Source organism: Leptopilina heterotoma, unplaced genomic scaffold, assembly GCF_015476425.1.
Source record: "Leptopilina heterotoma isolate Lh14 unplaced genomic scaffold, ASM1547642v1 Lhet_81, whole genome shotgun sequence".
Lineage (NCBI taxonomy): Eukaryota > Metazoa > Arthropoda > Insecta > Hymenoptera > Figitidae > Leptopilina > Leptopilina heterotoma.
Window position 1 is genome coordinate 1,928,995 of NW_025111185.1, and position 24,786 is coordinate 1,953,780.

The 24,786-nt window shown below is 21.8% G+C and overlaps 1 protein-coding gene across 1 annotated transcript in view; it reads right to left on the minus strand.

Annotated features, from left to right (window-relative positions):
* The window catches only part of LOC122511313 (PDZ domain-containing protein 2-like), a 43,536-nt gene extending 22,981 nt beyond the window's left edge, over nt 1–20,555 (minus strand). Inside the window, exons 1-3 of the mRNA XM_043626471.1 lie at nt 20,371–20,555; nt 15,531–15,626; nt 14,967–15,051 (exon numbers count right to left, since the gene is read on the minus strand). The gene's annotated coding sequence lies outside the window, so the exon portion shown is untranslated. The remainder of the gene's footprint in view (nt 1–14,966; nt 15,052–15,530; nt 15,627–20,370) is intronic.
* Between the last annotated feature and the right edge of the window lie 4,231 nt (nt 20,556–24,786).

Here is a 24,786-nt window from a genome sequence, read left to right on the forward strand (position 1 = left end):
GTTTCGAGAGGAGAACCTCACCTGAAGATTGAAATTAAGTATTATGTATATTAAAAAAGCTCTATCTTTCAATTCGCCTCATATTAATCCGTCAAATTAATCATCAGCAAGTATACAATTAATATTCTGCAAGCAAATCACTCCGCAAAAAAAACCTCAAATGAGATTTTAAAGAGAGACTTATCTCAAAGAACCCCAAAAAAACTCTGAAAAAAATAATAAATAATATTATTATCTTCTATAAATCGTTGTATTCCGAAAATCTGTTCACAGTTTAAAGTTAGTTGTTTGCTTTCTTCTTTCCTAACTCTTAATATTTTTTTTCAAATGTTTTGAATTTTAAACTTAATGTACATTAAAAAATTTTAATTCTAAAGAAGATTTTTATTATTCATATTATTTTAAATAATTGAATTTCTACGATAAATTGTTAAAATATTTATTGAATGTCTGGAAGAATTTTATTCAAATTTTCAAACAAAATTGAATTTCTTCAAAGATTTCCATTATTTTTGAAAATAATGGAATTTTTGCAAAAAATTTTATTTTTCCTAAAAATAATTGAATTCTTATTTAAACAAAATTTTATTATTTATAAAAATAATTGAATTCTCGCGAAGAATTATATTAAGATTTTTTGAAATAGTTAAATTCTTAGGAAGAATTTTGTCATTCATATTGTAAACAATTGAATTTCTGCGAAGAGTTTTATTATTTATGAAAAAAAAATTGAATTTGTGTCAAAAAAATTTATTATTTAAAAAAAGAATTGAATTCTCTTGAACAAAATTATTTTGTTTACAAAAATAATTGAATTCTTTGGAGAAAATCAAATTTATTTTATAAACAATAATTGAGGGGACGGATTCTAAAAGGGGATACGCGTGGATTCACGCGTTTAAGTTTTGTCCACTAGGTCAATTTTTGAAACTATTACAAATTGCAATTTAAATTACTGAAGTTTGTAGAGAATGAAAATGCGCATCTTTTTTCTTTAAGAAATAAATTTATATATTTTTTAGTTTATGAAATAATGAGAAAAAACTAAATTTTTGAAAACCAAAAAATTTAAATGTTTTGCGTCTTTAACTCGTGCTGGCGTTTTTGATTTTTCATATTTTGTAATCAAACAAAAACGAACTTACAGATTAAGACTTCCTGAAACCAACTATACTTTTAAAACTACAAAATCTTAATTAATAAAAAGTTTATTAATTTTTTCGAAAGACGTTGCAAAAAATGTGTTTTTCCAACTTTCAACGCTTCGTTTATCGAGGAAATTTTAAGATACAAAAAACTTCCAGTGACAAAGTTTTTCATTACTATACGGACAAGTTTTCTGTAAAATTTTATTAACATGATATGAATGCTTACAAAGTTATTAATGTTTAAAGCGTATGGTGCGTCAGATTTCTCGCGCCTCGAACACATTGAGTCCCAAGGTGTTCGTTTGTAACAGATTAAGACTATTTTAGTTTATTCATTTGTTTACTTAAAAAAAATACAATTTTTAATGAAGTCACAGATAACTTTTGGAATCGCAGTTTAGTTAAAAACGATTATTTATTATTAAAAAGTAACTAATAATAATTAGCCAAAATCGTCTGAAGATAGTTAAAATTGACTGACATACAAATAATTAATGCATAGTTATTTTGACATAAATTTAATGTTAATTAAACTAATAATTGTTGATTAAGAATAGTAAAAATATTATAATTTTAGTTATTGACTAGTTTTTTGCTATCAAAGTAATTATTTTTAAATAATATTTAACTATGAGATTATGACGATTTGGCTAACTTTATATATAAAAGTAGCATCAGTTTATTTATTTTAACATGTATTCTAAGTAAAAAACATAATATAAGAAATATTTTTTTAAAAAATATTGCAGAATTATTTGCAAAATAATTTGTACAATAATTCTATATTTTCTATATTCTATATTGTCGTTAAAACATATTGCTCTCTCATAGAGGAAGTATTTTTATTTTATTTATATCTGTATTTTGTCAGACATTTTCATAAAATAGAATTTTTTTGGTTATCATGTGCACTTTTCGAGGAAGTAACCCTTTTTTAAATGCTATTTTCCTCAAACTTGTGATTTGTTTTCATTCTAAGTAAAATATGGTATCCAGATGGGTCGCGGCTGCCGCGACCGTTGACTGCAAAAAAAAGGGTTCGGAAAAACCCAATACAATTTTCCCAGGATTTCGAGATTTTTTTATCACAATTGAGAAAACATTATGGCCATCTTGGTCAAGAACCGGACCAAGAAGTAATAATCCCGAAAAATGTTAAAATCAGTGAAAGCTACGCAATTCAGTATTTACCAGAATCAAGTATAAATACTTTTGAAAACTATAGATTACAAAATCCTTCCGCTTTCAAAATTGAATCAAAATGAATGATGTAAAAAGTTAAGTACGATATCTTTCTCCAAACGGACAGGAGTTTTTTAATAATTATTTTAAAAACATGAAATGTAGTAAATGAGATCATTTTGACAAAGAGTGGAAGCCTTAAACTAAATAAAACAAGAAAGTTAAATACAAGAAATATTATTGTAGTTAAGTTTTTTATATATAACAAAATAAAACATTTATGTTAAAAATAAATTTTATTAAATTTTATTTACTGTGAATATTAATTAATAATATTAATATTCAATATTAATTGACAAACACATTTTCAACGCGTTGCAAACGAACACCTTGGGACTCAATGTGTTCGAGGCGCGAGAAATCTGACGCACCATACGCTTTAAACATTAATAACTTTGTAAGCATTCATATCATGTTAATAAAATTTTACAGAAAACTTGTCCGTATAGTAATGAAAAACTTTGTCACTGGAAGTTTTTTGTACCTTAAAATTTCCTCGATAAACGAAGCGTTGAAAGTTGGAAAAACACATTTTTTGCAACGTCTTTCGAAAAAATTAATAAACTTTTTATTAATTAAGATTTTGTAGTTTTAAAAGTATAGTTGGTTTCAGGAAGTCTTAATCTGTAAGTTCGTTTTTGTTTGATTACAAAATATGAAAAATCAAAAACGCCAGCACGAGTTAAAGACGTAAAACATTTAAATTTTTTGGTTTTCAAAAATTTAGTTTTTTCTTATTATTTCATAAACTAAAAAAGATATAAATTTATTTCTTAAAGAAAAAAGATGCGCATTTTCATTGTGTATAAATTTGTGTCATTAAATTTGAAAATTGAAAATGTTTGAAAATCGCACTATTGGTCAATAGTTATACGTGACAATCCACGCGTATCCCCTTTTAGAATCCGTCCCCTCAATTGAATTTCTGAAAAGAATTCTCTTATTTATAAAAATAATTAAATTCTTTCGAAGAATTTTTGCAAAATTATTAAAAATAATAAATTATTTTCAAAGAATTTAATTATAATTTTACTAAAAATAATTGAATTCTTATAAACAAAGTTTCTTATTTATAAAAATAATTCGAATTCTTGCGAAGAATTACATTAAAATTTTTAAAAACAGTTAATTACATAGGAAGATTTTTATTATTCATAGTATTGTAAATAATTGAATTTCTGCGAAAAATTGTTGAAAATAATTGAATTTCTGGAAGAATTTTATTCAAATTTTCAAACAAAATTGAATTTCTTCGAAGATTTTCTTTATTTTTGAAAATAATGGAATTTTTGCAAAAAATTTTATTTTTCCTAAAAATAATTGAATTCTTATTTAAACAAAATTTTATTATTTATAAAAATAATTGAATTCTCGCGAAGAATTATATTAAGATTTTTTGAAATAGTTAAATTCTTAGGAAGAATTTTGTCATTCATATTGTAAACAATTGAATTTCTGCGAAGAGTTTTATTATTTATGAAAAAAAAATTGAATTTGTGTCGAAAAAATTTATTATTTAAAAAAAAGAATTGAATTCTCTTGAGATAATTAAAATTATATTAAAAAATAACTAAATTTCTGCAAAGAATTTTATTATTTACAAAAATAATTGAATTCTTGCTAAGAATTTTACAATTTATAAAAATAATTGAATTGTTTTGAAGAATTTTATCAGAATTGTTGAAAATAATTGAATTTTTATTAAAACTTTAAAAAATAATTGAATTTAAATAATATTTATAAAAATAATTGAATTCTTGCGAAAAATTGTTGAAAATAATTGAATTTCTAGAAGAATATTATTCAAATTTTTAAACAAAATTGAATTTCTTCAAAGATTTTACTAATTTTTGACATTATTAATTTTTGAATTTTTTTTTATAAAAAAAAAATTGAATTTTTTAAAGAAAGTTAAAATTATTTTTAAAATAATTGAATTTTATTATTTATAAAAATATTTGAATTCTTGCGAAAAATGGTTGAAAATAATTGAATTTCTAGAAGAATTTTATTCAAATCTTTAAACAAAGTTGAATTTCTTCGAAGTTTTTATTAATCCTTGACAATAATGAAATGTATGCAAATAATTTTCTTTTTTATAAAAATAATTGAATTTTGTAGAGAAAATTAAAATTATTTTTAAAATAATTGAATTTTATTATTTATAAAAATAATTTAATTCCTTCAAGAGATTTTATTGAAATTATATTGAAAATAATTGAATTCTTGCGCTGATTTTTATTTTTCACGAAAATAATTGAATTCTTGAGAAGAATTTCATTGTTTACGAAAATAATTGAGTTCTTGAGAAGGATTTTATTATTTATAAAAATAATTGAATTCTTGCGAAGAATTATATTAAGATTTTTTGAAATAGTTAAATTCTTAGGAAGATTCTGTCATTCATATTGTAAACTATTGTATTTTTGCAAAGAGTTTTATTATTTATAAGAAAAAATTTGATTTGTGTCAAGAAAATTTATTATTTAAAAAATGAATATTGAATTCTTTTAAAATAATTTAAATTGTATTAAAAATTAATAAAAATTTCTGCAAAGAATTTTATTATTTACAAAAACAATTAAATTCTTGCTAAAAATTTTACAATTTATAAAAATAATTGAATTGTTTTGAAGAATTTGATCAGAATTGTTGATAATAATTAAATTTTTATTAAAACTCCTAAAAATAATTGAATTTCTGGAAGAATTTTATTCAAATCTTTAAACGAAATTGAATTTCTTCGAAGTTTTTATTAATCCTTGACAATAATGGAATGTATGCAAATAATTTTCTTTTTTATAAAAATAATTGAATTTTCTAGAAAAAATTAAAATTATTTTTAAAATAATTGAATTTTATTATTTATAAAAATAATTTAATTGTTTCAAGAGATTTTATTGAAATTATATTGAAAATAATTGAATTCTTGCGATGATTTTTATTATTCACGAAAATAATTGAATTCTTGAGAAGAATTTCATTGTTTCCGAAAATAATTGAGTTCTTGAGAAGGATTTTATTATTTACAAAAAATAATTGAATTCTCTAGAGAAAATTATATTTATTTATGAAAAAAAAAAATGAATTTCTGCGATGAATTTTATTATTTATAAAAATAATTGTATTTTGAATAAGTGTATAAAATTTTCCTTTGTTGTAAAATGAGACAAAAAGAAAAGAAAAAAAGACAAGATCTGATATGCGAAAAAAGTAGCAAACTTTTGTCCCGCGAAAGATTTGTGCATGATGATAGTTGTTTGTAGTTTTGAATTATGTTACACTCGTTTGACGATGATCCCACGACTTTTACGAGGTATCAAAAACCGCGTGTGGGAACGTGACAAAAAACACATTATACATCGCGCAGTGTCATTATAATTCACAAGCAGTGCCGAGGAGTAACTGTAAAGAAACCCTTAAATAATCTCGTCGACTTTATCTATGCTCATCAAGGACTCCCTTGCCTCCTGTGTATCACACTACTACTATTATGAGTCAACGCACAAAAATTGAATAAACATCCCGACAAAAAAGCTACTTCTTCTAAACAAGAAAAAGGTGTCACAAAAGTTACTTTGAAAAACCGCATTTTATGTAAAAGAGCTACTTAAGAATTCATAGTAGTTGATTCGAAAAGAAAAGTTAGAGGTGATAATGTTTAAGTTGCCGCCTTCGCTTTCAAATTGGATGATTATCGTTCTCCTCACTTTTTGGATAATTCTTTTATTCACAGTGAGAACAAAAAAATAAAAAAAAAAAAAAAAAAATAGGCGTGTTTCTTTCCTAAAAATTATGACCCGAGTTTCGATTTTCAAAGTGTGAATTTGACGATCGCCTTTATATTCCTGATTTTACGATTTCCATTAATGTTCGATTTTCGAAATTCATCTGTCAATTATAATTTTTCTTCCATTGAAATTCTTTTCTTTTTTATTACCATTCAAATTGGTAGCAATCAGAAAAAGAGTTTGATGAGTTTGTTGAAAAAAATTTCATTGTGATCATTTTAATAACGAATACAATAAACTAATTTCTATTGAAAAGGTATTTTGTTTTTTATTAATATAAAAATATATTTTTATTATTGTAATAAAATAAACATATATATGTATTTTTGTGGAATTTCCTTTATTTCCCAAAAATTTATGTCAATAGATGTATAGAATCTAAAATAGAATTAAAATTCGTATCTCGTTTATTCGGCCGAATAGAGAATATAAATTGAAATTTTATCGAGAAATGCAAAAATAAAGGCAAAATTCTAAAAAAAAATTTTCAGGGTTGCCACAAATATTTAATTTTATTTTTCCCTGACTTTTTCCTGATTTCCAGACAAAATTCTCACTTTTTCCCTGTCTCTAAAAAGTCTTCGACTCGGAGTGATCGCCTTCTTCATGTTTTGTTATAATTTAAATTACCATGAAATTTGTCAAAAAAAATTTTATTATTTACAAAAATCCTAATAGAATCCCTCGCAAGAATTCAATTATTTTTAAAAAGTAGTAAATTTTCTCAAAAAATTCAATTATTTGAAAAAATTGTAATAAAATTCTTTGCAATAATTAAATTACTTTCATAAATAATAAATCGATTATTCGGTAATTCATTTTTTAATCAATTTTTATTAGAAAATTCTAAAAGAATTCAATTATTTAAATTAAAAAATAAATAATTTATTAAATAATTGAATGTTTGTTAAAATTGAATTCTCATAAAGAATTTTATCAACAAATTTTTAAGTAATTCAATTATTTTAATGAAATTTTTAAGAATAATTACATTTATCCAGCAATTTGATTAAAATGTTGTATCAAAAATTAATTAAAATCCTGCGATAAGTTTTATTATTTATTAAAATAATTAAAACTTTTCCCAAAAATGTTATTAAAATTTTTCTAAAATAATTTAATTTCAGTGAAGAATTTTATTATTTATAAAAATAATTGAATCCTTGAAAAGAACTTTTTTGAAAAATTTTATGAAATTTTGTATATTAAATAATTGAACTCATGTGAAGAATTTTCTTATTTATGAAAATAGTTAAATTATTTCAAAGAAATTTATTTAAAATTTTATAAATTATTGAATTCCTGTGAAATTTTAACAAGAATTTTATTCAAGTTTTTAAAAATAATTGAATTTTGAAGAAGAATTTTATTAATTATAACAATAATTGAAATTTTGACGATAATTTAAAAAATTTTTTTAAATAATTGAATATTAAAGAATGTTATTAATTATAAAGATAATTGAAATTTTGACAATAATTTTTTTTAAATTTTTGAACATAATTGAATTTCTGCGAAGAATTTTATTCCTTTTGAAAATAATTTAATTCTTCCAACGAATTTTATTCAAGTTTATAAAAATAATTGAATTTCGGTGAAGAATTTTACTATTTCAAAAATAATTGAATTCCTGCGACGAATTTTATAAAATTCTTTTTAAATAATTGATATTTTTCGAAATTTTTTTGAAATTTTTTATATTAAATAATTAAATTCCTGTGAAAATTTTATTATTTATGAAAATAATCGATTTATTTCAAAGAAATTATCTAAAAATCTTGTAAATTATTAAATTCCTGAGAAATTTTCCCAAGAATTTTATTAAAGTTATTAAAAATAATTGAATCTCGAAGAAGAATTGTATTATTTATAAAGATTATTGAAATTTTGACGAGAATTTTTTAAAAATTTTTGAACATAATTGAATTTTGGAGAAGAATTTTTTTATTTTTAAAGATATAATTGAAATGACCAGAATTTTTTTTAATTTTTGAATATAATTGAATTTCTGCGAAAAATTTTATTACTTTTGAAAATAATTGAATTTCTGGAATTATTTGTAACTTTTCCAAAATTCATTTTTTTTTAGTATTTTTAACTAAAATTCTTCTATCAATCTAGTATTTAAGAAAATTGTAAAAATGATTCATTATATAATTTATAAGTCATAATTTTATGATAGTTCTTGTAAAATGTAGTTATTTAAAAAGAAATTATTGTCTAAAATAGAAAAAATTCAAGGTTTTGTATTAAAATTCGTGGTAATTTCATAGTTTACGAGGCAAACAAAAAAAAACATCAAAATTTAGAGTTTTTTCATGAGTCTTTAAAATTCAATTTTTTCAGTACTTTTACTAAAAATCCCTGACTTTTCCCTGACCTGTGAAAACCCTGTTTTTAAATTATTTTTAATTCTATTTCTAATTTTCAAAAAATTGTCTCAGAGTTTTTTTATTAAGTTTAATAATTTTGTACCCGAAAAAGTAATTCTAAAAGGGGAAAAATAAATAAAACCACTAAATTAATTGCTGGGGAAATTCACAACGTTTAAAATCAACAATTTAGAAGAAAAAATATTTTTATAAACTAAAGTTATAAAAAATATTTTATATATACTTTTTTGATAAAAAATTTAAAAACAAAATATTTTAATCAATAGAAAAAAAAATTCGAAAACGGAGAAAATATTTTTCTATTCTAATATTGAAAATTTTTTTACTTCATTTAAATATGCATAAAGGGATGAGATAGATAAGACAGGGAGAAAGAGAGGGAAATATGTAAGTTAACACCAGCTGCGCAACTGGGATGACTTATAATCTGAGTCACACATTTCGTGTTAATTGGTCTTGTGGGTTTAGAGTACCAGTTTAATCGGATAGTTTTACAACAGCAAGCCGCTTGGAAACCTTTAATTCATTTACGATAGTGTTCCCCACTCGACAACTATATTTCAACAACAACTGTTCACCGTTCCCTACGCACTCTTCAACTTTTTTTTCTCTATTTTACTTACAAAATAAATCCTTCCTATCTGTTTATTTAATTTTATTAAAAGCTTTTTAACTTATTTTCAAAACGAACTTTTCCTCCAAAAATAACAGGCTTTTCCCCAAAAATTTTTCTACTTAACTTCAGTATTACTACCAATTAATATTAATTAATTAATAATAATTAGTATTAATACTAATTTATATTAATTAATACTAATTTGTATTAATTAATAGGAGTTAATACTAATTAATACTATTCATATTAATTAACTAGCAAATATTATACAAATTATAAAATTTTTTATTTTCAAATATCAGCTTCAATTTTTTTTTTATTATTTTCAATTCAGAATTTAAAAAATATATTTATTAACTAATTAATTGTTATTATTTATTATTTTCAAAATCTCTAAGAAAAGTTTTTTTCATAAAAAAATTTAATTTTCTTTAAAAAATTTAATCATTTTTATAAAAAATAAAATTTTTTTTGCAAAAATTTTATTATTTTTAAAAATAAATAAAATTTTCGAAAAAAATTCGATTTGGTTTAAAAATTTGAATAAAATTCTTCCAGAAATTCAATTATTTTCAACAATTTTTCGCAAGAATTCAATTATTTTTATAAATATTATTTAAATTCAATTATTTTCAAGAGTTTTAATAAAAATAAAATTATTTTCTAACAATTCTGATAAAATTCTTCAAAACAGTTCAATTATTTTTATAAATATTATTTAAATTCAATTATTTTCAATAGTTTTAATAAAAATTCAATTATTTTCAACAATTCTGATAAAATTCTTCAAATCAATTCAATTATTTTTATAAATATTATTTAAATTCAATTATTTTCAAGAGTTTTAATAAAAATTTAATTATTTTCAACAATTCTGATAAAATTCTTCAAATCAATTCAATTATTTTTATAAATTGTAAAATTCTTAGCAAGAATTTAATTACTTCTTTAAATAATAAAATTCTTCGCAGAAATTCAATTTTTTTCATAAATAAATGTAATTTCCTCTAGAGAATTTAATTATTTTTATAAAAATGAAATTTTGTGCAAAAATTTCATTATTTTCAAAAATAAATAAATTCTTTGAAGAAATTCAATTTTTAATTCAATTAATTCAATTATTTTTAACAATTCTGATAAAATTCTTCAAAACAATTTAATTATTTTTATAAATTGTAAAATTCTTAGCAAGAATTCAATTATTTTTGTAAATAGAAAAATTCTTCTGAGAAATACAATTATATTCAAGATAATTTTAATAAAATTTTTCTAACATGTTCAATTATTTTTAAAACTTGTAATAAAATTTTTCTAAAATAACAAAATTGTTCACTGAAATTCAATTCTTTAAAAACATTTTAATAACATTTTTCGCAATTAATTCAGTTATTTTCATAAATAATAAAATTCTTCTGAAAAATTAAATAATTTTCAAATTATTCAGTAAAATTTTTCAGAATAGTTGATTAAATACTCTAAATAATAAAATTATTCCTAAGATTTCAATTATTTTTTCAAATTTTAATATAATTCTTTGCATGAATTCAATTATTTTTATAAATAAGAAAATTCTTCACAGAAATTCAGTTCTTTTTAGTATGAATTTAATTTTCTCTAAAGAACTCAATTATTTTTATTTATAAATAAAAAAAAATTTTTCCAACATATTCCATTATTTTCAAGAATAAATAAAATCTTCGCAAGAATTCATTTATTTTTATAAATAATAAACTTCTTCTGGGAAATTAATTAATTTTTAAAAAATTTTACTAAAATTCTTCTAAAAAATTCAATTATTTAAAAAAATTTTTAATCTAATCAAAGTATTAACTTTTAAATTTAAAAAAAAAATAAAATTTATTAAAGCAAATTTTGAAAAATTAATTCATTTCTAAATTTTTCTTGGAATGTTTCGAAATGTATAATTTATGAAAATCAACTTTAATGTTAATGAAAAATGCTTAAATAATAACTAAAAATTATGTTAAATTAATTTAAATAATTATTTGTTAATTTATATACTTCAATAATTTGAATTTAATAAAAAATATAACAATTTAAAACAAATGATTTCAAGAATAGAAAAATAATTATGAAAAAAATTAGGAAACAATAGTAAAGAAAAATAACAAACTTCAAACTCCGAACAGACATTCGGAATAAAACGATAATTAATATAGATTAATACAGATTATTTAAACAGTATTTCGAAAATAGAAAAAAATTATTTTCTTAGAAATCGAAGATTGTTTATTTGCCGGAGAGAGTAATGAGATTCGGAAACATTTGAACAAATAAAACTTCAGGGTATATATCTATTACGCTAAAGTTTTGAAAGTGTAAATTCCTCTGTTTTCTATATTTCTAAGTGAATTCATCGTGAGAAGAAAGTCTTACTGACTGCGGGAATAGAGGACGAGTTTCAGCACCATTGAATTTGTTTCTAATTGCTAGTACACTCAAGTGTCTTGCACCTTAAACCAAAAAAGAAGGGGCTAAATGAAATACAAAAGCACACCGCGCAATTTCCACTCGCCTTTGTGCACAGCAGCAAATTCTACACACAAACCAAGAACTTATAGAGACGAGAAATAAAACTTGATCTTTATCTTCTTTGAAGAAATTCGCTCAACACTATTTACAACACTATTTACTATTAAGTAAAATAATTAGTTAATTGTCAAATTTGTTTCTTTTAATTTTTTAATTAATTTCTTTTCCACAAAAAATTAATTTTGTTTTTCCCTGATTTCCAGACAAAATTTTGAATTTTTCCCTGACCCTACAAAGTATTCTGATTCACTCTAAAAATTATTAGACACTCAAAAAACTGTTCCATTATAATACATTATTTTATTTACGAATTTTTTTAATTGTAAAATTATTCTAAAACATTAATTTAAATTTCCATAAAATTTTTCAAAAAAAAGAATTTAATTATTTATAAAAATTTTAATAAAATCCTTCTCAAGAATTTAATTATTTTTACAAGTAATAAAATTATTCACACGAATTCAATTATTTAAGAACATGTAATAAAATTCGCTGTAAGAACTCGATTATTTTCATAAATAATAACATTTTTCATAGGATTTCAAATATTTTTTAATACAATTTTAAATAAATTCCACAAAAAATGTAATTATTTTCAAAAATTGTTTGCAAGAATTCAATTACCTACACATTTCACAAAATAATGAAATTCTTCGCTGAAATTCAAATATTTTAAAAATCAACTATTTTATTAAAATTTCTCAAAAGAATTCAATTATTTCAAAAAATATAAATAAAATTCGTTGCAAGAATTCAATTATTTTCAAAAATATTATTAAAATTCTTGAGAATTTTCAAATCCATTTGTTTACAATTCAGTTTTATAAAATTTCCATTATTCGGAAATTCTTCAATTAAATATTTAGAAAATAAAAACTTGAAATAATTTTAAAAAAAAATTCAATTAAACTTTTTCGAAAAAAAAATAATTCTATACAATTGTCAGTTAAAAGTGTAAAAAATTCATATTTTCAAAGATTTTAATTTAAAACCTTTTTAAAATTCAATTATTTTTGAAAATTTATGCTATAATACTTTTAATATTTAACTATCTAAAATTTTTACTGCAATCCATATTTAAATTAATTTTTATTAGAAAATTCTATGAGAATTCAATTATTTAAATACAAAAATAAATAATTTATTGAATAAATGAATGTTTTTAAAAAATTGATTTCTTATAAAGAATTTTAATTCAATTTTTAAATAAAATTTTAATAAAATTTCACGAACGAATACAATTATTTTCTAAAATTTTAATAAATCCTTCGATACAATTCAATTACTTTTTTAAATAGTTTTTCAAAAATTCAATTATTTTCAAAAAAATTTCACGAAAGAATTCAATTTTTTGCTTAATTTGTTATAAAACATTTCAAAAGAATTCAATTATTTTCTAAAATTTTAATAAATCGTTCGAAACAATTCAATTTTATTTATAAATAGTAAAATTCTTTGCAAAAATTAAATTATTCTTAATACAATTTTAATAACATTTCGTGAAAGAATTCAATTTTTAAAAAAAATTTTAATAATATTTTTCGAAAAAATTCAATTATTTTCCAAAGTTTTAATAAATCCTTCGAAAAAATTCAATTATATTTATAAATAGTCAAATTCTTTGCCAAAATTCAATTAAATGTTCAAAAAAATTTCACGAAATAATTAAATTTTTTTTTAATTTGTTATACAATTTTTCAAATGAATTCAATTATTTTCTATAAAATTTAAATAAAATTCAATAATTAAATGTTTAATTACAATTATTAACAAAATAGGATTATTTTAAAAAATTGAATGAAATTGTTAATAAAATTCAATTATTTTCTAAATTTTCAATTATAATTATTCAAAAAACTACATTATTTTTAAGAAAACTTTAAGAAATTCTTGAAAAGAATTTAATTAGGATTTTCAAAAATTTTAACAAAATTCTTCTCGAGAATTCAAATATTTTCCGAAATAATAAAATTCTTCGAAAAAATTCTATCATCAAATTTTTTGATAAAATTCTTTGCTACAATTCGATGATTTTCAAAATACAATAATTTTAAAATTGAAAATATTTAAAAAGAAAAATTATTAAAAACTTTACGATACAAAAAAGCAAACAATAACTAATTTTAAACTGCGAACAGATTACCGGAATTCCTGTGAAATTTTTATTATTTATGAAAATAATTAAACGTTTGCTTAGAATTTTATTAAAACTTTTTTTTTTAACAGTTCAATTCTTTTGGGAAATTTTATTAAAGTTGTAGATATTGAGAATTATTGAATTGAGGAAAATTTTTGAAAGTAATTGAATTTTTGAGAAGAATTTTATTATTATTTTTAATGATGATTGAAATTTTGACGAGAATTTTTAAAATTTTTCGAACATAATTGAATTTTTGTGAAGAATTTTATTACTTTTGAAAATAATTGAATTTCTGCAATCATTTGTAACTCTTTTTTAAAATTCAATTTTTTCCAGTACTTTAATAAAAATCTCTGACTTTTTTCTGAATTCCCTGATCTGACTTCCCCTGGCAACTCTGAATTAATGTAGAATAATAATTTAATAAAAAATCTAATAAAAAAAATTAATAATGAAGAGAGAATCTTGTGCCGAAATGTCGAAATAGTAGAGTTGGACTTTGAAATGTTAAAGTTTTTTTCTTTTACAAAGCGCATGCAAGAAAGTCATTGACCTATAGAGGGTTGAAAACTACAAGGACTATACTTTTTTTTTTAAAACGCCTTTTGCATGCGACTCATGTGTCTCATGAGTGTGAATGGCTCGCGTCCGGGGCGAGTATTATTTCCCCTGGAAATGTGTGTTACTCACTTAGAAACACACTGATAATGAGAGAAGAGAGTATATTTCGCGCATACATTATTTCACGTTTTACGGCACTTATTTAAAAAAAAAAAAAAGAAAAAAATATATATGCCTCTTTAGGTGCGGGTTAACAGCTGGACAAATGCCTACGCGCTGCCTTGTGTCATTTATGCACGCAAAACGGATGTGAGTTATGAGAATTCGGATATCAAACGGAGACATGTATCCCTTTTTCCTTTCAATGTGACAATAATGTGACGAGAAAATGTCCCCACAACGGATATTTCTTGTTCATCTTCCTTCTAAAGTGATCGAACAAAAATTATATAGAATTTTGTCCAAAATTTTGCGGTTACTCACGTGAAGATGATGATGATCATAATAGAAGTTGTCATATACCTTTTTCTTATTTTACGATTTAGCGGTTTGTCCAAGAAGCGAAAGTTTATTCGTGAGAAAACTGCTCCTCCAGTCGAGACGAAACCTGAAAAATGGAATTTTATTTAGTATACGATTATTATAAAGTATTTGATCTCTGTTAAGTCTAAATCGAAAATCTCTATCTAGTCTCTAGAAAAGTATTTTTTTAATTTTTCGAAATACTTGTTACTTTTAGTTATTTATTTAAGTAGTAAACGGAACAAGGTAAAAAAATTCAATTTTGTAATTAATTTAAAATTTTTAAATTACTTTTTAAAGTGAAAAAATAATTTTATGCAAATGTGTAAAATATTACGCAAGCGTTTTATTTTGTACAATATTCACAACTCCCCTATGTATGAAAAAAAATTATTACTATTGACTAACAATTAGATATTAATTTTCTTGCATGCGGAAGAATAATTAAAGGTAAACATTTATGTAAAATCTCATGCGGGACTGCATTTATTTATCTATATAGTACTTGAAATATATAAGGGTTGAATTATCAAAGCGATAAAAATATATATAATTTATACATACGTGCACGAATCAGTATTTTGATTTAGTTAGATATGAATCCGATAAAGCTTCACCGCACCACAACCTCGAGGATTTTTCGAAAGAAACACTCAGCAACTGAAAAATAAAATTTCCTGTTAAAATTTTCAATTCACGCACAATTTTACCTAATATTTTTCTTCTTTTCATAAATGATGGATAAAAAACAAAAATAAAATTTAAGAAGAAATAACAATTAATTTTACAACTTCCCAACAACAAATTATCGTTAAATTATAAATCGATAAAAAAAAATAAAAATTACACAAAAGTGTAAATAAAATTTACAACTATTTTTGTAAGTTACTAACAAAAAAAAGTTCATAATCTTCGCAGACTTTGCATTCAATAATTAATTTTCAAAAAGCAGCAAAAAGTAGCATTAAAGTTCAAAAATGTAGTAAAAAAATAAAAAAGTAAGTAGCTATCGAAAAATTAAACTTGAAGACCAACAAAACTCCTTTTAGATACTTTACAAAACTGATAAAAATTACATTCTATATTTTATTTTCCTGACTTTTTTCTAATTTTCAGCAAAAATATTTACTTCTTTCTTATCCTGCTAATAAATTGAATTTCTGCAACGAATTTTACAATTATCAATGAAAGAAATTTAATATTTATAAAAATAATTTAATTCTTGCGAAGAATTTTATAAAAATTAATGAATAATTGATTTCTTTCGACCAATTTTATGCAAATTCTAATTTAAATAATTGAATTCCTGAGAAATTTTTATTATTCATGAAAAGAATTGAATTCATACGAAGATTTTTACAAAAATTTTATTAAATAATTGAATTCTGTTTGGAAATTTTATGAAAATAGTAGATATTGAAAATCATTGATTTGCTAAAAGTATTTAAAAATAATTAAATTTTACAAAGAATTCTTTTAAAATTATTGACAACAATTAAATAAATTCCAAAAAAGCATTTTATTATTTATGAAAATAATTGAATTCTTGGGAATGATTTTATTAAAATTTTGAAAAATAATTGAATTTCTAAGAAGAAATTTATTACTTTTAAATAAATAATTGAATTCTTGTGATAAATATTGTTATTTACGAAGATAATTGAATTTTGCAAAGAATTTTAATAAAATGCCTCAAAATAATTGAATTTTCGGGAATAATTTCGATATTTATCTTTAATAATTGAATTCTTTCGAAGAATTATTTATGTAAATAATTAAATTCTTGGGAAGAATTTTTAAAAAATCTAAAAGAATAATTGAATTATTTCAAAAAAATGTAATGAAAATTGTATTAAAAATAATTGATTTCTTCCCGACAATTTTATTAAAATATTTGAAAATAATTTAATTCTTGTGAAAAATTATAATTTTTTTGTAAATAATTAAATTCTTCTAAAGAATTTTAAAAAAATATTTTTTTATTTAATTGATTTTTGCGAGGAATTGAAATTAAATTTTTAAGAATAATGACATTTCTCGAACAATTCCTGTAAAATTGGTATTAAAAATAATTAAAATCCTGCAATGAATTTTATTATTTATGAAAATAATTGAAAACTTTTTGAAGAATTTTATTAAAATTTTCAAAAATAATTGAATTCCTGAGAAGAATTATATTATTTATGAAAATAACTGAATTATCACGAAAAATATTATTAAAATGTTTTAAAAGAATTGTATTTCAGTGAAAAATTTTATTAAAATTATCTTGAATATAATTGAATTTTTTCCCAGGAATTTTATAAAAATACTAGCTGTCGTACCCGTCTTCGACGGGTTTTAGTTTCTACCAATACATTTAACAGTGTGTCTACCAATTTGGAAAATAAGGAAATAGCTCAGGAATTTAATTTGACCGGAAAAAAATAATAATTAGTTAGGTACCATTATAGCTATTTCAGTAGGAAAATATTACTATTTGAATCAGTGATTGACTTTTTATTATCAAATTAGTTATTTTAACCAATTCAAATGCAGAGAACAATATTTGTCAATTTGTAGTACTTTAATTAATGCATTAAAAATTTATCAAATTTCCCACCCAGTTTTTGGAGTTATAGTAGAGTCTAATTGGAACTAATTGTATCGCAAAGGTTACGACTGCTAAAACCTAACATAAGACCTATATTTTGTTAAACAAAATAGACACCGTGTTAACTTTTGTCTTTACATTGCTCAAAACATCTCTAAAAGTTAAATCTAGAGTTAAAATAAAAAAAACGTTTTAACATATAAGTTTTTGCCTAGTGGCATATAATATGCTTGTATTGTATCAGAGGTGACTTACAATTTCTTGACATCCTGCAATATCATTTTAATCATAAAAAATTTGCATTTTCAATATTTCTGAAATTCTTGAAAATATTAGATTAATTTGATAAATAATTCTCAATTACACTATTTTGACATCAAAATATTAATCAGAGACTCCAAAAATACTACTGAATTATACTTCATATAGTAATTAGTATCGATTTTTTGATATATTGAAAATTTTTTTATATTTCTTGTAGGATAGTATTTTTTGCAAAATTATGCTAAAATCTGACTAAATAACATATAATATTGAATTTTAGAAAGTTTAAAAGCTATCCATTAAAAATGTGAAATTTGGAAATTTTCCATTTTTTGAAGTTTTTGAAAATATTTTTATATTTACATCTTAGTTATAGGATAGTATTTTTTGCAAAATTATTCTAAAATGTGACTGAATAACATGTAATACTCAAATATAGAAAGATTAAAAGCAATCCATGAAAAATGTAAAATTTTGAAATTTTTGATTTTTTGAAAACATTTGTATACTTACATATTAGTTATAGGACTTTATTTTTTGCAAAATTATGCTAAAATGTGACTAAATAACATGTGATACTCAAGTATAGAAACTTTAAAAGCAATCCATGAAAAAATTAAAAATTTTGAAATTTTCGATTTTTTGAATTTTTTGAAGAAATTGAATATCTCCCGTTCTAATTAATATTTTTTAAATCTGTAAATTTATAAACCTTCCTTGGGTCAATACCTAATAACCTACCAAGTTGGACTTAAATCGATTTACATGTTTTTGTGTGATTGGGGTACAAAGTTTTTGTGACAGACATACGTACATACATACGTACATACATACGTACATACATACGTACATACATTAAATTTTTTAAGAATATTTTTGGAATCCCTGATGTCCATAATAACTAATCATGTTAACATTTTGAAGTTTTAAGCAATGTACAGACAGACATCTGATTTTATTAATAAGGATGTATTGAATATAATTGAATTTCTCAGAAGAATTTTATTATTTACAAAAATAATTGAATTCTTGCTAAGAATTTTACAATTTATAAAAATAATTGAAATGTTTCGAAGAATTTTATCAGAATTGTTGAGAAGAATTGAAATTTTTATTAAAAATCTTGAAAATAATTGAATTTAAATAATATTTTTAAAAATAATTGTATTCTTTCGAGAAATTTTATTAAAATTACATTTAAATTAAATGAATTCCAATTAAAAAATTTCATTGATGTTTTACTCCAAAAAAATTTTATTGTTTTTGACAATAATTCAATTCTTGCGACGAATTAAATTAAATTTCTTAAAAATAATTGAAATCTTTAATTGAATAATCGAATAATTGAATTTATTAAAATTTTTGAAAATAATTGAATTCTTTATAAGAATTTTATAAACATTGTTTTAAATAATTAATTTTTTCGAATTAAAATAAATATTATGAACATTTCATTGGAAATAATTAAATTCTTTTATAATTTATTAACTTCAATTGTGAAAATAAATGAATTTTTTGATTAATTAATTTAAAGTAGTATTCAAAATAATTGAAATTCATCGATCAGTTTTATTAATTATGAAAATAATTGAATTCTTGCTTAGAATTTTAACAAAATTTTTTAAAAATATTTTTTATTTCCATGAAAAATGTTAATATTAGTGAAAGTAATTGAATTATTGTGAAGAATTGTATAAAAATTTTGTTAAATAATTGATTTTAGAAATTTTTTTAAAAATTCTATTCTTAATAAATTTAATTCCTGTGGGAAATTTTATTATTTATGAAAATAATTTAATATTGGATGAATTTTATCAATTTTTTTTTTCAATAATTGAATTGTTTTGCGAAATTTGATGAAAATACTAGATATTGAAAAGAATTGAATTTCGAATATTTTTTGGAAATAATTGAATCGTTTTAAAGAATTTGATTATATCTAAATTTTGAAAATAGTTTTTTTTATTTCTAGTATTAGCGAATTTAAAGTAGTAGAAATTCTCAACAAAAAAAAACAAAAACAAAAATTGTAGCTTTTAGTGACTGAAATCTAAAAAAAAGTACCTAAATAGTAGCAAAACGTAAAAAAAGTAGTAAATGGTAGATTTTAGTAGATGAGTGCGAAGCCTGTCTTCGTTCCACTCAGTGAATTTTTGATTTTCCCCCAAAAAAATCGAATAAAAAAGCAAAAATTAAGAGTAAAAAAAAAAGAAAGTTTACTTTTGCATTCTTTTTGGAAGACTAAAAGCCACTTTATTAAGCGGTGGAAGTGAGAAGTTGTCGCTGAACGGCGAAAAAGAAAAAGAGAGATAGAGAAAGAGAGTGAGAGAGATGCTGTTATTTGGTTTGGCGACGAGCGGTATAGAAAACGACACAAAAACAAAAACCCAAAAGAAGACCGCGAACAAGACTCGGTGTGAATCTCATCAGCTTCCATTTGGTGGTGTTTGATACGCATGTGTGTTTATTGGTGAAGAAAGGTGAATTTTGTATTTGTGAAAGAACAGAGAGACACCGCGCCACTTAGGGTGTGAAACGGAGACATACCATCGAATTCGAATGTTGTGTGCCTTCGGGAGGATTCACTTTCAGCCATCTCACAATCAGAATTCGGAACAAGAGCGCGCACAGGCCACAGTTCTCCTCTCTTCAGACCATAAAGTCGTTCCCAAGCGTCAGGCATGCAATCATTTACAACCAGAAAGAAGAAGCTTCTTCACTATTGTCTTGTATCTTTATTCCAGAATTAATAAACAATCCCACCTGAAATCACAAAAAAAAACAATTTTATTCATTTTTTCTTTAGAAAAGAAAAATAACACAGGCCGACAAAATTTCATCAATTGCATGTTGCCTAAAATGTTATTGCTGATTCTTATAGGATTTTGTCCGTAGAATCCAAATTTGACCTTGAAAATATTGGATTGGCTCTAGTTTTCAAGCAACTTACGTTTCAATACGCAAAATACGCATTTTTGGCATTTTTTGAATAAATGTAAAACCAAATACCGAAACAGTAAATTTGTCCGCATAGGACCAAATTAAAGCTTAAATACTACATATAAATCTGCTACGAAATATAAAAATTAAAAATTTCGGACTAATTTTTAAAAATAGTTTACACCTTTATGATAAAAATGACAATTAAAAAAAAAATTCTCCATATTGAATGCGCCATTTTGAATATTAAAATCTGAATACAGATTTCTAAGCAGCGACTACAAATACCCCCGGAGAGACTAATTTTTACTTAATTTGTCTTACCTGGTGAAAAGTAATGTTATTTTCAATACGTTTATGAAACAGCGTATGTTCCATTGGACATTAAAGGTTAAAGCGTATATAAATTAAATTTTTTGTTTTTGGATATTAAAGAGCAGTATTTAAGCTGTAATTTGGTCCTATGCGGACAGATTTACTGTTTCGATATTTGGTTTTACATTCATTCAAAATATGCCAAAAATGCGTAATTTGCGTATTGGAACGTAAATTGCTTGAAAAATAGAGCCAATCCAATATTTTCAAGGTCAAATTCGGATTCTACGGACAAAATCCTATAAGAATTGGCTTTCATTGGTTGGGCAACAAAATTTTGTTGGCCTGTGTAATAAATATTGGCATATCCGGGTTACCACAAAAATTTCATTTTGCTTTTCCTCAACTTTTTCCTGATTTTTCAGACAAAATTTTGACTCTTTCCCTGATCCTAAAGTATATTCTGATACAATCTCAAAACAATATTGTAAAATTATTCAAAAACATGAATATAAATTAAGATTCTTGAAAAATTTCAAAATCCAACCTTTTGAAATTCAATATAACTTAAAAGAATATTTATTATAAAACATGAAGAAATCGATAACTCCGAGTCTTCGACTCGGAGTGATCGATGTCTTCATGTTTTATAGGTGACCGAGTGATAATAACTTTTTCAAAATTATTTTCATTTAAAAAATTTTTTTTTCTTTATTCTATATCTCAATCGATTTTTTAATAATTGTAATTAATAGTTTTACTACTAAAACTATTATTAAAATTTGAATAAAATTCTTTAGAAGAGTTTAATTTTCTATTAATAATTTTAATAAATTATCTATTAATAAAAAATTAAACTCTTCTAAACAATTTTATTAGAGATTTTGTAAATAATTAAATTTTTTTCAAGAATTTCTTTGTGTTTTTTTAGACAATGTAGTTTTTTAAACAATTTAATTAAAAAATTTTAAAATAATTAAACTAAACAAAAAATTTTTTCAACTTTTTAATTGTATTAAAAATAATTGAATTTCTCAGGAGTATGTTATTATTTATAAAAAAAAATTAATTTTTGCGATGAATTTTACTTTGAAAGAATTTCTTGACAAGAATTTGTTTCAAATTTTAGAAAATAATTGGAATTCTGTAAAGAGTTTAATTATTTATGAAAACAATTGAGTTCTTGACAAGAATTTGTTTCCAAATTTTGAAAATAATTGAAACCTTCCGAAGAATTTTATTATTAATGAAAATAATTAAAATATTCTAAACAATTTTATTTTTTATGCAGATAATTAAATTCTCATGAAGAATTTAATTAAACTGTTTAAAAATATTTGAAATCCTCATAAGAAAATAATTTATAACATCAATAGAATTTTATTTTTTATAAAGAAAATCGAATTTTTAGGAAGAATTTTATTATAATTTTTGATAATAATTAAAATCCTCCAAAGAATTTTATTTTTTATGAAGATAATTGAATTCTTGCGAACAATTTTATTAAAACTTTTGAAAATATAATTGAATTCCTCCGAAGAATTCTATTATTTAATAAGAAAATTAAATAATTGAAATCATCAAAAGAATTTTAATTTTTTATGAAAATAATTGAATTTTTAGGAAGAATTTTATTAAAATTTTTGAAAATAATTGAAATCCTCCGAAGAATTTTATTATTAATGAAAATAACTGAAATCTTACAAAGAATTTTATTTGTTATGATGATAATTGAATTCTTGCGAAGAATTTTATTATTTATTAATAACATTGAAATCTTCCAAAGAATTTTATTTTTTATAAAGATAATTGAATTCTTGCGAAGAATTCTATTGAAATTTTTTAAAATAATTGAAATCCTACGAAGAATTTTACTTTTTATGAAAACAATTGAATTGTTAGGAAGAATTTTATTAAAATTCCTGAAACTAATTGAAATCGTTTAAAAAATGTTATTATTTATGAAAATAATTAAATGAAACAAAAAAAATTTTTCAACTTTTCAAAATAATCGTGTCTGTTAATAATTATAATGAAATATTTGACTTTTAAAGTTTATTAAAATTGTTGATATTAAAATTGTATTTCAAATAATTGAATTCCTTAGGAGAATGTTATTATTTATAAAAAATAAGTTAATTTTTGCGATGAATTTTACTTCGAAAGAATTTCATGACAAGAATTTGTTTCAAATTTTTGAAAATAATTGAAATTCTGTAAAGAGTTCAATTATTTATGACAAAAATTGAGTTCTTGACAAGAATTTGTTTCAAATTTTTGAAAATAATTGGAATCCTCCGAAGAATTTGATTATTAATGAAAATAATTGAAATCTAGAATTTTACTTGTTATGATGATAATTGAATTCTTGACAAGAATTTGTTTCCCATTTTTGAAAATAATTTAAATCCTCCGAAAAATTTTATTCTTAATCAAAATAATTGAAATCTTCCAAAGAATTTTACTTGTTATGATGATAATAATTAAATTCTAACGAAGAATTTTATTAATAATTTTGAAAATCATTGAAATCCTCCGAAGAATTTTTTTTTATAAAAATAATTGAATTTTTAGGAAGAATTTGATTAAAATTTTTTTAAATAATTGATATCCTCCGAAGAATTTTTTTTTTATGAAAATAATTGCATTTTTAGGAAGAATTTGATTAAAATTTTTGAAAATAATTGAAATTCTCCGAAGAATTTGATTATTGATGAAAATAATTGAAATCCTACGAAGAATTTGACTTTTTATGAAAATAATTGAATTTTTAGGAAGAATTTGATTAAAATTTCCGAAACTAATTGAAATCGTTCGAAAAATTTTTATTATTTATGAAACTAATTGATATCTTGCAATGATTATTATTGAAATTTTTGAAAAATAATAAAATTGTTTCGATAAAAATTTTAATTCTTTGGAGGAATTTAATTTAGATTATTAAAATTTTAGAAAATAATTGAATTCTTTTGGAAATTTTTATAACGAATTCAGAAAAGAATTGAATTCCTTCGTGAAATTTTATTGATAATATTTGAATTTTTGCAAAGATTTTACTATTTTAAAAAATAATTGAATTGTTTCGAAGGATTTATTAAAATTTTGTTGAGAATAATTGGATTTTTGCTAAAAATGTTATTATTTATAAAAATAATCAAATAAATTGAATAAAATAATAATAATCAGTCAAATAATTTGAAAATAAAAAATTTTGTAATTTGCGTATGAATAATTTTTTTATCAAAGCGAAATGCAAAAAAAAAATTGACAAATGAATCAATTGTTTGCCTAGCGAGGAATTTTGTTTGAGCATTTATTTTCTCTTGGTATATAATGATCACGACTTTTTAAACATAGGTATAGGTATGTAATGCCTATCGATCAGTTGGAAAATTAGAGGTTCGTCCTCTTCTATTAAGAGAACTACCCTTTTAACGAAATATTCCCAACATCATTTCGAGGTTTCTCTGAATACATACATATACACTATCACTCGGCAAATGCTAAAGGAAATTATTGCGGCATTTAGAATCTAATTGGCCCGTCAACGTCTCGTTATCCTTTCCTTCCCTTCTTTTCTCATTCCTCCGCCGAGGGGTTTCTTATTCCATTTTCAGAATTATTATTATTCGGGGACCCGTGACAGTTGTACACGATGGTACCGCGGTTGATCCACGCGATCGTCCATATAACGCTTTTATCAGCCCA